Consider the following 15,675-nt stretch of genomic DNA (forward strand, 5'->3'; position numbering starts at 1 on the left):
TGCCTGATAACTAACATGGGGTAGCCCCCACGGCCGGAGTGCCGGAGTAACTGGGAATGAACAGGTCACGTTTTTAAACTATGGGGTAACCCCCACGGCAGGATTGCCAGTTAAAGGAAAACTGTTTTCGGAATAACTAAAACAAACGCCCACCCGTGAACTCACTCAACTAGTTGTTGACTCGTTACTACATGCTTTGCAGGACCATAGGTACTCAGTGGGAGCTTGCATGGAGGAGGATCGTTGTGGGACACGGACTGCTGCATGCTATGTTAAACTTGAAACTTTTGAACTTATGTTATAACTTTAAACTTACGCTTCCGCTTGCAACTTAAACTTAATTGTTTTGAAACACCAATCGTAGTGGTTAAACTTTTATGATCATTATATGCTTGTTCAGTATGATTGGTGGCTGGATCCTGGTCAGTCACGCCTCCAAGCGGTTGTACTCCGCAGGTGGGATTTTGGGGGTGTGACAGATTGGTATCAGAGCCATTGGTTATAGTGAACTTGGTTTTAATAAAGGAGAAACGTTTTTGTTAAAACCAGACTATAACCGGTTTAGTGCTCAACGGTCCACAACGACACTTCGCTCCTCATGCAAGGCTCGACGTTCTAGGTAATATGATGTATGTATATTGCCTACTTGTTAGTTACGTAGTACATTGCTCATGGTATGCTTGATTAGTATAGCTACTGTTGTTTGAACACGTGCGTGCTTACTCTGTCCTACTATCGTACTTTCGCGAACCTCTCTCACACGTATTACTCTTATTATGAAGAACCATGTCTGGACGCGTTAACATGACACAAGCCCAGTTGACGGCTTTGATCAACGAGCGAGTTGCCGCAGCACTCGCAGCTGCAAACGCGGGAGGTATATCCTGCAGTCCGAAATTGTTCTAGGATCATTTGGATCCTACTCTCGTGAACCAACCTTTGTGTTAAACTCTGTCTTTTCTTTCACCTACCTTAGGTCAGTATGCTCAGGCACCGGTGTGCACTTTTAAGACCTTTATGGACTGTCGACCCACTACTTTTAGCGGCACCGAAGGAGCAGTAGGTCTCCTACACTGGTTTGAGAAACTGGAGTCTGTGTTCGAAATGTGTGAATGCCCTGAAGCGCGCAGGGTAAAGTATGCTACTGGTACTCTCGAGGGTTTGGCTCTCACGTGGTGGAAAGCTCAAGTGCAGATGTTAGGGTTGGTTGCTGCCAACGCCACCCCATGGGAAACTTTCAAGGAAATGATCAGGGAGGAATACTGCAGTCGTGACGACATTCACAAGCTGGAAGATGAATTCTACAATCTCAAGATGTCTGGGTCAGAGATTGAGGCATACACTAAGAGATCGCATGAGCTTGCCTTGTTGTGTCCTACTATGGTGGACCCTCCATATAAGCGAATTGAACTTTATCTCAAGGGCTTGGTGCCAGAGATCCAAAGTCATGTGACTTCAGCGAACTTGACTACTATCCAGCAGGTTGTACAGTTGGCTCACCGTCTCACTGACCAAGCGGTGGAGCAGAACAAATTACCGAAGCGTATAGGTGCTGCAACTACTTCTGGTACTTCTAGTGGGGATAAACGGAAATGGGATGGAACTTCAAGCAAGGGTTCAACTTCTGTGCAATCTCAGTCTCAGCAGAGAAAGACGGATGATCACAAGAGCCCTAGTCAGCAATCGTCTGGTGGTCAGAGTCATGGTGGGTACAAAGGAAATCACCCCAAATGCAATCGTTGCAACCTACACCACAGTGGGCCATGCACCAGGGGCAACTGTCATCGATGCAACAAGCCTGGCCATGTTGCAAAGGATTGCAGAAGCGCATACCCCGTCAATCAGAATCGTCAGCAACCTCAGCAGAACCAGCGACAGCAGCAGGGTAACAACAAAGGATGCTTTCAGTGTGGAGCTGAAGGTCACTTCAAGAAGGATTGTCCTCAACTGAATCAGAACAACAACAACAATCAGGGGAATGGTAACAATGGAAACAACAATGGTGCTAGGGGACGAGTATTCGTGATTGGTCAAGGTGAAGCAAGGAATGATCCCAACGTGGTGACGGGTAAGTTCCTTCTCGACGACTTTTATGTTACAGTCTTATTTGATTCGGGTGCCGATACTAGCTATGTGTCACTAGAAGTTAGTAAGATACTTAAGCGTATTCCTACACCCCTGAGCGACAAGCACACCGTAGAGCTAGCTAATGGTAAGAGTTTGGAAGCCTCACACGTAGTTAAGGGTTGCCAGCTTATTCTCGCTAACCAGACCTTCTCTATTGATCTTATTCCTATTGTCTTGGGTAGTTTCGACGTTGTCATTGGAATGGATTGGTTATCCCGACACCGAGCAGAGATTCTTTGCAACGAGAAGATCGTTCGTATTCCTGGAATAGGTAGTGAACCTCTCATGATTCGTGGCGACAAGAGAAGTGCTGTTGAGAATATCATCTCTCTTCTTAAGGCTCAGAAATGCTTACGAAAGGGCCACACTGCGATTTTGGCTCTAGTTACTGATACCACAGAAAAAGAGAAGAAGTTAGAAGATTTTCCGGTTGTACGCGACTATCCTGAGGTATTCCCTGAGGAATTACCTGGTCTTCCGCCCCATCGCCAAGTCGAGTTTCAGATTGAACTAGCTCCTGGAGCTGCGCCTGTAGCCCGTGCACCTTATCGTTTAGCACCATCAGAGTTGGAAGAACTCTCCACGCAACTACAAGAACTCTTGGATAAGGGTTTTATTCGTCCTAGCTCATCGCCTTGGGGAGCTCCAGTACTTTTCGTGAAGAAAAAGGATGGTACCTTCAGAATGTGTATTGACTATCGCGAGCTTAACAAAGTGACTGTGAAGAATCGTTATCCTCTACCGCGTATTGACGACTTGTTCGACCAGTTGCAGGGGTCGAGCTACTATTCAAAGATTGATCTGAGATCGGGATATCACCAGCTGAGAGTTCGAGAAGAAGATGTCTCTAAGACAGCCTTTAGAACTCGTTATGGACACTATGAGTTTCTGGTCATGCCGTTTGGGCTGACGAACGCACCAGCAGTTTTTATGGATTTGATGAATCGAGTGTGCAAACCGTACCTGGACAAGTTTGTTATAGTCTTTATCGACGACATCCTGATCTATTCTAAGAGCAAAGAAGAGCACGAACAACATCTACGGCTTATTCTGGAACTCCTTCAGAAGGAACAGCTTTACGCGAAGTTCTCGAAATGCGACTTCTGGCTTCGAGAGGTCCATTTCCTAGGGCATGTGGTGAACAAGGATGGGATTCACGTTGATCCATCCAAAGTGGAATCTATTAAGAACTGGCCTGCGCCTCGCACACCGAAGGAAATTCGCCAATTTTTGGGATTGGCAGGTTACTACAGGAGATTCATTAAGGATTTTTCTAAGATCGCGCAGCCTCTGACCTTACTAACACAGAAAGGCGTTGTTTATCATTGGGGAAATACACAAGAGTTAGCTTTTCAGCACCTAAAGGATAGACTTTGTAGTGCACCTATTCTTTCACTGCCAGAGGGCACAGACGATTTTGTGGTTTACTGTGATGCATCAATTCAGGGTCTTGGTTGTGTATTGATGCAACGAGATAAAGTCATAGCCTACGCCTCACGACAACTCAAAGTCCACGAGAAGAACTACACTACGCATGATTTAGAGCTGGGAGCTGTTGTTTTCGCACTTAAGTTATGGCGGCATTACCTATACGGAACCAAGTGCGCCATCTACACCGATCACAGAAGTTTAGAACACATATTCAAGCAGAAGGAACTGAATATGCGTCAGCGACGATGGGTCGAGCTGCTGAATGACTACGAGTGCTCTATCAGGTATCACCCGGGCAAGGCCAATGTAGTGGCGGACGCCCTCAGTCGAAAGGACACTACGCCTAAGCGCGTAAGAGCTTTACAACTCACGATCCATTCTAGTCTACCTTCGCAAATACGAGCTGCTCAGATAGAAGCACTGAAACCAGAGAACATTAGAGCCGAAGCCCTACGCGGGTCGAGGCAACGCTTAGAACAGAAGGAAGACGGTGCTTATTATGTAACAGGACGCATTTGGGTCCCACTCTATGGCAGTTTACGGGAACTTGTGATGGATGAAGCACACAAATCTCGCTACTCGGTACACCCTGGTTCGGACAAGATGTACCACGATATTAAGACCACGTATTGGTGGCCTAGCATGAAGGCCCACATAGCAACTTATGTCAGCAAGTGTTTGACTTGTGCGCGAGTCAAGACGGAATATCAGAAACCCTCAGGCCTACTTCAGCAACCAGAGATACCACAATGGAAATGGGAGCAGATTTCCATGGATTTTGTTACTGGCCTACCTAGATCACAGCGCGGGAACGATACTATTTGGGTGATCGTGGATCGACTCACAAAATCCGCACACTTCTTGGCAATTAAAGAAACAGATAAGTTCTCCACTCTAGCAGAGATATACCTCAAGGAAGTTGTTTCGAGGCACGGGGTGCCCACTTCTATTATCTCTGATCGAGATGCACGTTTTACTTCGGAACTGTGGCAGGCAATGCACAAGTCTTTTGGCTCACGTCTTGATATGAGCACAGCGTATCACCCACAGACGGACGGGCAGTCCGAGCGAACTATTCAGACATTAGAAGACATGCTTCGCGCTTGTGTAATCGACTTTGGCAACAGCTGGGAAAGACATCTGCCACTCGTGGAATTCTCGTATAATAACAGCTACCACACCAGCATTAAAGCTGCTCCGTTTGAGGCATTGTACGGACGTAAATGCCGGTCACCCCTCTGTTGGGCAGAGGTGGGAGATAGTCAAATCACTGGTCCAGAACATGTGGTAGACACTACTGAGCGGATTGCTCAAATACGACAACGCATGGCGGCCGCTCGTGACCGTCAGAAGGCATACGCCGATAAGGGCAGGAAACCACTTGAGCTCCAGGTTGGGGAGCGGGTTCTACTCAAAGTTTCACCCTGGAAGGGTGTGGTTCGTTTTGGTAAACGCGGCAAACTCAACCCACGGTACGTTGGACCTTTCGAAATCCTTGAGAAAGTAGGCAAGGTGGCCTACAGACTGAAATTACCAGCAGAACTCGGTGCAGTTCACAACGTTTTCCATGTGTCAAATCTGAAGAAGTGTCTGTGAGATGAGACGCACGTAGTTCCTCTGAAGGAACTCACGATCGACGAACAGTTGAAATTCGTCGAAGAACCAGTCGAGATCACGGACCGGGATGTTAAGGTCCTCAAGAGCACTAGAATACCCCTTGTTCGAGTTCGTTGGAACTCACGTCGCGGCCCAGAGTTTACCTGGGAGCGCGAAGATCGGATGAAACAAAAGTATCCCCAACTGTTTGAGAACAGTACAAACGCTACTGAGGCTGAAGCTACGGAATTTCGGGACGAAATTCCAGATCAACGGGGGGTGGATGTGACACCCCAGGATAACCAGGAAAACCATGCAACTTGACTAGCTTCCTCAGTGAGTGCCATCAAATTTCGGGACGAAATTTCTTTCAACTTGGGGATGATGTGACAACCCGAAATCTAGAACCTTTCGTTGTGTCGTGATGTGACTTGCTTGTACGCTATGTGACTAGTAACTGATTGAACTTAATGATAATGTGAACCTTTTTATGTGATATGTGCTTGTTATGTGTGCATTGTATATATTTATACGTGTTATAAGGGAACCGAGAACCCAACCCGAGAACAAAGAACCCGACTCGAGACCATGAGGTCTCGAGTGAATAGTGACCGAATGGGCCTTTGGGCCGAGAACCGTTGGCCGGTTGGGCCTTTGGGCCGTGAACCCCCACTCGAAACCCACTAAGGGTGCACACACTTGGAACTTGACTATATAAACTACCCTTAGTTAGTTTTTGCCATTTGTTGAACATTAGAACACACACACACTTCTATCTTCTCTCCCACTAGAACTCTAGCACACAAACACATTTCCAAGACTCTCGGATCCACTCGGTTGACACAAGAAACTCTCGGATTTGGAACTTCGGATCGGCACACACACACACTTCATTAACCGGTTAGTGCTTTTAATGTTTATGGATTTAGGTTAGTCATGCTAAATGATAAAATGCATGAGATGATGTTTATTGTTAGTGTTCTTGATGATTATTGTTAAATGCTTAGTGATAGTATGTTCATGTTATGATTGTACTTAAATAAGATGCATGAATGAGATGATGTTTTATGTATGTTAAAAAGTTTAGTGTTGGAATGTATTCATGTGTTAAAGAGAGTTTAAACTATTAGATTTGGTGATTCATGAAATCGGTTTACATATGTCATGAAATCGGCTAAGGAGTATGTTTGTCATGTTAGAATGCATGCTAGTAAATTGTATCTTGATGGTTGTTCATAGTTTTGTTGAATAAAGGTTGAGTACTTGATGAATATGGGTTTGAATATTTGAAGAACACTTTGAATGATAGTTGAAGATTGAAAACCCTTGTGATTTTGATCCACATTTGACTAATAGCCTGATTAGGAAATATGTTAGTGGGATTCTATTGGTTATTTCCGGATTTGGGCCTGATTATATTGTACCACTAATCTGACTACATCTGCATCAACACGTGAACTTGAAAACGACTGCTACCGACTCGCAATCACCCGGTTGCGACTCGCAACCACAGCGGGATGACTCGAGACCACGCGGTTGCGACTCGCAACCATAACAGGACAAGCCGAAACCACAGGTTACGAGTCCCGTTGCGACTCGAGACCTCAGCATGATGAACCGAAACCACGGTTGCGACACCAGTTGCGACTCGCAACTACCTGAGATCAGCACACACAGCATGACTCGAGATCATGCTTGCGAGTCCGGTTGCGACTCGAGACCACTTTTGGGCCTTAGTTAATGGGCCAGACTGATGGGCTTCTGTGTTAACTGCTTTTACGTGTTTGGGCCTAAGTAGTTGGGCTGAACTTGTGAACCGTATGTGCTACTGTTGATTTAGAATACTGTGAACTGTTACTGTTAAACGTGCTTGCCAAACGTGTTGAACATTTGTGCACTACTTGGTTCGAATCTGATTATAAGTGATATCCGTGTTAGGACGTTATTGACTACTTGCGACTTGATTGACTTTCTGTGATTAACTGCCGAGCAAACCAAGGTGAGTTCACACCCTCTACAAAGCATGGGATTCCCTGGGTTGGGAACGGGGTTAAGGAACGTGGTTTCCTCGTCCTCATTGGGTAGGACGTCAGTGGTTCAGGAATATGATTCCTCGTCCGGACGGACGGATAAACGTACTAGACTAAAACTCTATCACGAAGTCCCTCCTTTTTTTGTATCGACTAATCGCCGGGCCAATGGCGAGCGGGTCATTAGTTAGATAGCGCTATTTAGGTCTGACAAGCCTCACACCGTGCCGCAGAGGACGGGCGTGAACTAATGGATCTGGGGCACGTCAATGATGATAGACATTGATGTTTTCAGGGCACATAAACATGACTACAGTCAGCAATCGATACGGTAACGAGTCTAGTATACACATGGGGTAGCCCCCACGGCTGGAGAGCCAGATGATGTACATGGGGTAGCCCCCACGGCCGAAATGCCTGATAACTAACATGGGGTAGCCCCCACGGCCGGAGTGCCGGAGTAACTGGGAATGAACAGGTCACGTTTTTAAACTATGGGGTAACCCCCACGGCAGGATTGCCAGTTAAAGGAAAACTGTTTTCGGAATAACTAAAACAAACGCCCACCCGTGAACTCACTCAACTAGTTGTTGACTCGTTACTACATGCTTTGCAGGACCATAGGTACTCAGTGGGAGCTTGCATGGAGGAGGATCGTTGTGGGACACGGACTGCTGCATGCTATGTTAAACTTGAAACTTTTGAACTTATGTTATAACTTTAAACTTACGCTTCCGCTTGCAACTTAAACTTAATTGTTTTGAAACACCAATCGTAGTGGTTAAACTTTTATGATCATTATATGCTTGTTCAGTATGATTGGTGGCTGGATCCTGGTCAGTCACGCCTCCAAGCGGTTGTACTCCGCAGGTGGGATTTTGGGGGTGTGACATTTTCGAACAAAATTTACGTCAAAACGTAGAGAAATTGAAAACATAAATAAAAATAAGCGCGAAAGTGAGTTATATTTGACCCGACTCATTTTCCAAAAAAATTACGTTAAAAAATTGACTAACTAAAAACATACATAATTATACGGATGAGAACATATTATATTTGACCCAACTCATTTCCGCGAAAAAATTTATGTCTAAACGAAAAACAACGCAAATCAATTTTAATTTATACCAACACGTAAATAAAAATAAACACGTAAGTATCAACGTTGAAAGTTAAGAGGTAAAAGAACATAAAACTACAAATAAAAAGCAAAATATAAAAGAAATTACAAAAGTATAAAAGAATACAAAACTATAAAAAAAACTCAAAAAGATAAAAGGGAAAGCAAATAAAAAAAGTTGAAGCAGGAAAAAAACTAAAAACAACCAATGCCATGCAGGTGGCAACCAATATTCATGCAATAAAAATCAAAAAAAGAAAAGACAAAAGATCCAAAAAGTTAAAAAGAAAAAAAAATAAAGCTATAAAAATAAAAAAGGAAAAGATAAAAGGACAAAGGACAAAAAAAATAAAAAAATAGAAACCACTGTTCATGTGAGTTGGTAAATGTTATATGTATAATATATGTGATTTTCGTCTCTGAGGTTTGGCCAGTTTTGCGACTTTAGTCCAAAAGTTTGTTTCTTCGCATCTGGATCCATAAGGTTTGAAATCTTGTCATTTTCGTTCTGCTGGTTAACTACATCCATTTTTCTCTTTTAAGTCAAGGATATTTATGTCTTTTTTATTAACTTAAAGGGCAACTCGGTCTTTTTCAATGGTATTCGATCTTTTTACACAAAATGAAAAGGACCAATTTGTCGTTTAAGTTAACAAGAAAGACATAACTACCCCTTACTTAACGAAGAAAAATGGTTGAAGTTAAAGAGTTGGATGCAAATGACAAGATTTCAAACATTTTGAATCCAAATGCGAAAAAACAAACATTTGGATGAAAGTCCCAAATCTGGCCAAACCACAATGATGAAAATGGCGTTTTACTCAAATATATAATATGTTTGTGGGTGAAACTCACCCATTAAAGTAGGGATGTTATTATATTTAAGAGCCACTTGATTAATTTTTATAATAGTATATACTAGTATTAAGGCCCTGTGTTGCCGTCGTTGTCGTAAAACTGTGTCAAGTAGTATCAATGCTATACCACGGTCAACAATCACCAACACTAGAAAAGCTCGTAAAAACAAAATAACTAAAAACGGAAAAAATAACGTCGAGCGAAAAGCAGATGTAAAATCTTTGAATCACGCACGCTCGTTACAGGGAAATTAAACCGAAACGTAAAACATAGAAAAAATAACCAAGTTAATCCAGGACCCGTGCGATGCAAAAAACTTATCAAATAGAGAAAAATAGATGTATTCGATGGGCCAGTTAAACGGAAAAAATACATAAAAAATGTTGAACCCCACACGCACGTTGTGATGCATTACCTCACAAAGTTTAAAACAAAACGAAAAATTTGGGAAAGATAACAATTATGGTGGATAAAAATTGAATATAAAAAAGAGTTGAGGTTAAATTACAAAAGATGAAAAGTTTTGGGTTAAAAGTAAAAAAACAAAGAGTCTAAATTGCAAAAGTAAAAAGTTTTGGGTTAGAAATGAAAAAAAGAAAAAAAAACTCATATACATGCGTTACAACACCATAAATTACAAAAAAATAAAAATTTTATTTTTTGGCGTTCATGGCATTGTTAATAATTCATTACGATTCATTAATCTCTATATATAATAAAAGAACAAAGGTTGGGACACCTGTCCCCTCCACATTCATCTCAGACAGGTGTCAACCCCTCATTTCATTTGCTACCGTGTTCATCATTCAGCCTATCCACGCCTCCTTATTGCTAAACCGGGTTTTTTTTGTTCCTTTACATCTATTCTTCCTAACCCTAATCTCATTTCCCCCAAATTTCAGCCATTTCTAAATCTTTGTTCTCTCCTTTATTCTCAATCTATTGTAAAATGTCTTCTTCTACATCTAAGATCTACTTTTTTTCAACTCTTCACCTTCATCGCAATCTAACAACTATTTGGAGGTTCGATTTCTGTTGATTGATTTCAATTTATTTGGGGTAAAATCATTGCAATTTTGTGTTCCACATATAAGATATTTTCTCTAAGCTTTCCACACAATCCAAAAGCTGAACTGCTGTAGACCACCTCTTCATCTTGTTCTTCATCAGACTTCATGTAAGATTTCTTTTATCTCAGATCTATTAATCTCATTACAAACGATGATAATTTTGGTGTTGTTAAAGAACTTAATCCATCAAATATGATAAATTTCATAGGATTTGCTTTATCGGTGATGATTTTTTTGACGTCTTTGAACTTAATCACATCAGATTTGGTGAATTTTATATGATTTGCGCTAGCGGTGATGAGTTTTGTGATGTTTATGATTTGTGCCGTTTTTAGTTTATTTAGGTATGATGTATTCTTCACATCTAATTGTTATGTTGTTAGTTTATTTCATTAGAAACTGTTGTTACATCGATGATGAATTTTGTGACTTTCTGAACTTAATCACATTAGATTGTGTGTTTTTTAGTTTTTTTTTAGTTATGATGCTTTACTCTTCACATTGAATGTTTGTGTTTTTAGTTTATGCTAATAATGAGACTCTTTGAACTCACATCGGACTGATGCATTATTGTTTGATCAATGTAGATTGTTTCAAAGACGGAGATCTGCCACGTGTTTTAATGGCGTTATGTAGACCAAGATGACAAAATACAATAACAGAGAAAATATTAAACATGAAAAATATTTTTTATAATTTTTGGCGTTTTGTAAGCAATAACTTTTTGTAGTATTTTTTTGGTGTTTTGAAACTAAATGGAGAAATATAGCATTTAATTATCTTAAGAAAAAAAAAAGATTACACCGAAGAAAACCAAAAAAAAAAAAAACTCCTCGTCAGAAGGTACTTTATCCGAGAAGTATCCATCACTTCCGTCTTCTTCTTCCTTGGAGTCTTCATCTAGACTTTCATCCATGTCATCACTTTCACTTTCATCGGCTTCTTGTTGTAGAAGATTCTGAAGCCTCCATTTGAACATGTCCTGCATCAACGCCATTTTTAAGTCCATGTCTGTGTTCAAACAAGTGGCATTGGGCAATTCTTGCATGAACCCAATCCTCTGCTTTGTCATGATGTTTTCAAGCAGGTAGTCTCCCTGCTCTCCGCTGTCATATAACGGTCACCATGTCTGTTTCCTCATCAAAACGCCATGATGTCATGACTGGGTCCGATTTTCCATTTGTTTTGATTGGTCCAAATTTCTTTGTTAATGTTTTCATAAGCTTTTGTGTTTCATGACATTCATTATCCAGAGCGATGCCAAGCGATATGATACCCCTCTGTACCTCTTCTTCCATCTTCAAAATTGCTTTGATTGTCCTAACATACACCCTCCTTTTGTTGTCAAAACGTATGATGAATCGTCTGATTGCAGAGTGTATCTCCACCAAACGATGGTTTCCATTTTTGGCGTTTTGGTTAAACTTGGCGTTAATTTGTAAAAGATGTTTTTTTGCATAATGATAGATTGAAGTGATTATAGAAGAGATGTTTAACGTTGTTTATATAATGATGTTTCTGACGCGTAATTTAGGAGGAAATTTCTTCTAATAAATGTTAATAATTGAATTTCAGTTACTGTGTTGTTTCCTCTTCCTGTAATCTCCAACGCGTTTTATCACTAATTTTTGGCATTTTGTATTTAATGGCGTTTTATTTATTTTGAATGGCGTGTTATCATTTTTGTTGGCGTTTTGAATTTGAGTGGTAAAAGACCCTTTTACCCTTAATGAAACGCGTCCACTTAATAGAATTGGTGTTATTTACAATAACGCCACCGCGCCAATCTAGTCCATAGATTGTTTTGATCTGACGATCCATGATCATTCTCACTGTTCTCACACTTTCCCCCGTTCTCTCTAAATCATGACCCTATAGGGTCAGGATTTAGAGAGAACGGTGAAAAGTGTGAGAACGGTGAGAACGATTTTGGAGTTGACATGTGGCATTGATGCTAAATTACACTAAGGGGTAATATTGTCAAAAAACCCACACACATGAACTAGGTGTTCAAATAAAACGCTATAAAAACACCAAATTCAGAAAAACGCCATGAAAATACCCAGTTAAAACGCCATAAAACACTCAGTTCAGAAAATCGCCATGAAAAACTCAGTTTTAAACGCCATAAAACACTCAGTTTCAGAAAAACGCCATGAAAATACCTAGTTAAAATGCCATAAAAACACATAGTTCAGAAAAATGCCATAAAACACATAGTTCAAAAAACGCCATAAAATAACTAGTTTAAAACGCCATAAAACACCCAGTTCAGAAAAACGCCATAAAACCCATTTCATTTTTTTTTTGAAAAGTATGTCAATAGTATACTCGTTGGAAAGATAAAAAAACACCGAGTGTTATGGTGTAATTTTTTTAGAAAAATAATCACGTATAAAAAAGTTATTGGCGTTTAAATATGATAGGGGAAAATGGCATGTGATTAGCATTTGCACCCTTGTTTGGATCTTCCAGTTTTACCCCTCCTGGTAGTTATAAGTTTCCCATTATTTACAAAAATGCCACCACATTAGTTTAGCCACAAATCACAAAGATCCTATGGCTGAAAATCGTTCTCACTGTTCTCACACTTCAAATCGTTCTCTCCTGATCCCGTTTCTATATATATATGGTTAGGTTCATTATTGAACAACCCCTTTGCTTGTGAACTTGGTGAACTAATCCTAGACATTCATTTACTTTTTAGTTGAAAATTATAGGTGTCACACCCCGATATTTCCACGTATTACCGGTGGGCCCGGTGGGGAGTATCGTGACGTAGTTGATATCATCATAGTCAAATTATCACAGCTTAATGCACAACGGAAGCTAAAGATAACAACATTAGAAACCGAATGAAAGTAATATCAATTATTACAAAAACGGTTGTAAGGGATCCACAGGCGGATCAAGATAAAAGGAACTTTGTTCAACAGATTTATAAACATCTAAGCTTGCAAGACTCTTTATTGATGCTAGGAGTAGCCAACCTATTCCGCCTAGTACCTGCACTTTAGCCTTTTTGGAAAATACGTCAGTTTACACTGGTAAATACAATTAATCGACTCATTTTGAAAACAGTTTATGAAAATTGATGTGACAACCCTCACAAAACCAGGTATCCGTACGATTTAACTAAAAATTAATTGATGCTTAATTACTGTGCTTACTTGAAATTACTGATGAACTGCTACTTGATTCCTGATACTTGTACATATCTGCATCATACTTTGATTTCCGTCACTACATTATTTACATACTGAACTCTAGTGACAAACATGATGCACAAAAGCACAGTAGCACTATGAACGGATAACCTATTGAACACGCTGATAAAGCCAGCATCAGGCAGATACTGCCTCTAAGGCCTGTATGAGCCAGAAATATTTTACTACACCCATAGTGAGTGTAGGGATACAAGGGTTGTAGAACTGCGTCTCTAGGAATAAGATACAGTGATCGGATGTGCCTAAAACATACACTGAGCACAAAACACAGCACTTTAATTTACAATTTAGCTTCTAGCTAGCTAATAAAGTGCCAAAGCATGAGAAAAATATTACTAGACACTTTCCAAAGTGTCGGGAATAAGTTGTGTCACAAAAAAAATGTTATTAACGACACTTTAAAGCTTTATTAAGCGCTTTAACGGATTACTATCCAACCGAACAACCGGACTATACCCGGAACATGAAAATATTGACATTAACATTATTGATCTTTTTCTGAGCCAGTTAGGGTCCCTGAACACCCTAACACCCGCTTTAAAACACAACACGCAACTAACCGAGTTAACTACTTAACTAACCTATTTATCTTAACTAGTATCTAACCAATTCAGTTGCAAACGAACTAGAACCCCCCCCCCCTTGGGCCGATCGGTCACCATGTAACTAGACATGTACCAGTTTTGATTATTATAATAGCTTGTGTCTAATATCTAGATGACAAGGGATCCATTGGTTATTAAACCACACTTTTGTCTATAAGAACATGTAAATGCACATTAAGCTCATTCATAACTCATCACCACAAAACTACTCTCCCTCTTGCTCTCTAACTCTCGGCCGAACACACCCCTCCCCCTACATCCATTTTTCGGTTGCCATCTCCTCATTCCAAGATCATTCAAACAATCAAGGGTCACGTATTAGGAAGCTTGGTGCACTCGGAGCTCGAAGGACCTCTTTCCCTAGCTGTTATCCACCTCATTTGCGCGTAGATTCTTCCCTAGCCTCGAGCTAGAGGTATGATGCTTAAAACACTATCTTGAACTAATCTAAAGCGGTTAATATGTGGTGTAACGGTTAAAACTCGGAATCTTACAAAATGAAGCATTAAAGTCTACTAAAAACATGAAAAATGATGGTTAAAAGCTCACTAGTTGTGTAAATGTTGTAGTAATTGAAATTTGTGATTATTTAGACCCGATCTATGTTGTGGTAGCTCGGATCATCGTTTAACCCGGTTTGGTCATGATCACGAATCATGACATAAGGTTGTTATGAATAGAACAAGGGTTAAAAGGTGAAACTCTACCACACGCGAATCATGAACTTGTGTAAAAGTGTTTTACTTGTGGAATAGTGTTTAAAACTAGCAGATCTACGTATCTGCAAGTGGTATTTTCAAAAGACCGACTGTCAAAGAAATCATGTTTTCTAAAAATGGATCTTACACTAACAAGCATGATTTTTATAAACCACAAGTGTGTAAACACTTGTGAAATGAAAAGTTTCGACAAAATAACAATCTTTGTAAAAGATGACGAGAAGTTGTAAAGATGGATTTACTCTAAAAACGAGGTTTTCACGAGATCAAATTACTTTATATAAAGATCCACAAAATATAATGGGATTTACATTATAGTTTCGGAAAAACTACAAGTTCATGTGATTTATGCGATTCACATACTTGTCGACTAGTTTGATGTGTCGGAAATTGTTTGATTGAATAAAGAAGTTGTTGAAATTGATCTAGTAAAAGAAAATGATACGCTTGAAAGCGTGGCCACCTCCAGTTACAGAGGAAACTCTGGCGAAATTTTTCTAAAAACCTAACACTTAAAATTATTTACACTACAAGTGTTAGAATTATTTTTTTTGACATGTTTTCGAAATATAAATTTCGCCATGACTTTATTTACAAAATATTGGAGGTGGGATTTTCACAAAACTAAACGTGATAAATATATGTTTAGTAAATATATATTTTCATCACACTGTTTATGATTATTTTGTGAAAATACATAAATATTATTTTTAGAGTAAAAATAATATTTTCGAACGTTAACAGATCCAAAATAATACGAACGCCTCTACGATAACTATATAAGTTACACTGGTAATATTTATTACCACTCGAATGATAAAACGTAACTTACGCATTATACGAAAATATTTATGAACGCGTATTTTATCAACATATTATTTTTGGGGAAAAT

The sequence above is a fragment of the Helianthus annuus genome, chromosome 5 (genome assembly GCF_002127325.2).
Source record: "Helianthus annuus cultivar XRQ/B chromosome 5, HanXRQr2.0-SUNRISE, whole genome shotgun sequence".
Classification (NCBI taxonomy): Eukaryota; Viridiplantae; Streptophyta; class Magnoliopsida; order Asterales; family Asteraceae; genus Helianthus; species Helianthus annuus.